Here is a 2,262-nt window from a genome sequence, read left to right on the forward strand (position 1 = left end):
ATCTCTTTACTTTTGGCCTTTCCAGAATGTCATATAAGTGGATTCTTGTATTAGCAGCCCTTCAGACTGGCTTCTTTCACTTAGCAACATGCATTTATGATTCATTCATGTCTTCACACAGCTTGATAGCTCATTCTTTCTATTACTGAATAGTATTCCATTTTATGTCTGTACCATAGTTTGTTAATCCATTCACTTACAGTTTTAGGCAATTATGAACAAAGCTGCTATAAAGTTTGGGTGCAGGGTTTTGTGTGGACATACAATTTCAAATCATTTTAGCAAATACCTAGCATCATGATTGGTAGATTTTATGTTAAAACTGTATTTAGGCTGTAAGAAACGGCTAAAGTGTTTTTAAAGTGGCTGCATCATTTTGTATTCCCACCAGCAATGTATGAGAATTTCTATTGCTCCTCATCCTCACCAGGAATTGGCATTGTCAACTTTTTGGGTATCAAGTATTCCAATAGATATGTAATGCTCTCTCACTGCTGTTTTAATTTGCATTTGATTAAAGACATATGATGTTGAGCAAATTAAAACAACAAAGAGAGTTCCAGTTTCTCTGCCAGCAACTGTTACTGTCAGTTATGGGGATATTAGTTATTCTAATAGGTGTGTAGTGGTTTCTTAGTGCCCAAGGGCAAGTGATTGGTATATCTTCTTCAGTGAGGTGTCTTCAGATCTTTAGCACATTTAAGAAATTGTGTTTGTGTTCTTAGTGTTGAGATTTAAACATCCTTTGTATATTTTGGATAAAAGTCCTTTATCAGATATATGTTATGCAAATATTTTCTAACAGGTTTGATTTGCTAATATGTTTGTTGTGGATTACAATGGCAAATGTACATATAACATGAGATTCTCTGTATTATCTGAGCCAAAGAAATTTTTGAAAGTGCAGATTTCTTAGAGAAGATGTTGGCTAGAGAGCCATTAGAATTGGAGAATTATAGAAAATGTGATTTCATTTTACATCACTGACTGCAAAACCTGTAGACTTGATTTCATCCTCTTTCAATCTAAGGAGGTTGGTATAATTTTTGTCATTTCTCAGTTTAGGAAGCTGACCATTCACAGTTTAAAAAGGAGGTAAGTAGTGCTCACTTCGGCAGCACATATACTGAAATTGGAACAATACAGAGAAGATTAGCATGGCCCCTGTGCAAGAATGACATGCAAATTCGTGAAAGTGTTCCATATTTTAGTATCAATACCAAGGGGGAAGGGGGGTGGCATGAATTGGGAGATTGTGATTGACATATATACATGACTGATACTATGTATGAAATAGATAACTAATGAGAACCTACTGTATAGCACAGGGAACGCTACTCGATGTTCTGTGGTGACCTAAATGGGAAGGAAATCCAAATAAGAGGGTATATATGTGTATGTGTAGCTGATTCACTTTGCTGTACAGCAGAAATTAACACAACATTGTAAAGCAACTATACTCTAATAAAAATTAATTTTAAAAAAATAAATAAATAAAAAGGAGGTAAGTAAATTCCTTAGGATCACCCAACTAAGTGGTGAAGCTCTGTTTCATGTCCAGTTTTTTATGCCTTAAAAGTCCATGGTTTTCCGACCACAAACAGACAGCCTTGCTAAGAGTAGGAGAGATGGAAAGTTGACACATTAAAAGTCATAAAGCAAATCACTAGTAAAGTTTCAAAAGAAAATATTTTTATTAACGATATCTGTATTAAAACCATCAGTCTAGCATACATAGTCAAGATTACATAGGTATGTATGTGTGTGTATACAAATATCTGTTTTTCAATACTCAGCATATAAAATATTGAAAAAATATATACAACATATAATTTTATATTAATTTATATTAATTATATTAATATTAATATGTAATATTAATATATATGCCGAGTACTGAAAATAAACTTCCTAAGCCATGTTCTAGTGAAGAAAGTTGGGGTTGGCACATGCTCATTTACTGGGAGAAACTGATAGTCTGTATAACTCAATACTATGTTTCTTTTAAAACTATGAAAAAGTGTTTTGTTTCCCTGAACCTCAAACTCATTTTCTTGGACACACTGTTCTCTTATTCAGCAGTGTCTTTTGTGAAAATTATCAATGCAACACTATTAATCATTTAGCAGCTGGTATAAGAAAGAGCTTTTCGGAGATTTGGGTTGATGTACAATTCAGAAAAAATAATTTTCTCACTGTGCTGCATGAGGTGCCTGACACTTCATTCAATGAACCAGAGACACAGCTTACATTTCTTTGCCC

At 33.6% G+C, this 2,262-nt stretch overlaps 1 non-coding gene across 1 annotated transcript; it reads left to right on the forward strand.

The window, feature by feature from the left end:
- Positions 1–1,102: 1,102 nt before the first annotated feature.
- Positions 1,103–1,209, forward strand: LOC133102703 (U6 spliceosomal RNA). Its single transcript, XR_009703053.1, has one exon. It is a non-coding gene; the product is annotated as a U6 spliceosomal RNA (small nuclear RNA).
- The last annotated feature ends 1,053 nt before the right edge of the window (positions 1,210–2,262 follow it).

The sequence above is a fragment of the Eubalaena glacialis genome, chromosome 12 (genome assembly GCF_028564815.1).
Source record: "Eubalaena glacialis isolate mEubGla1 chromosome 12, mEubGla1.1.hap2.+ XY, whole genome shotgun sequence".
Lineage (NCBI taxonomy): Eukaryota > Metazoa > Chordata > Mammalia > Artiodactyla > Balaenidae > Eubalaena > Eubalaena glacialis.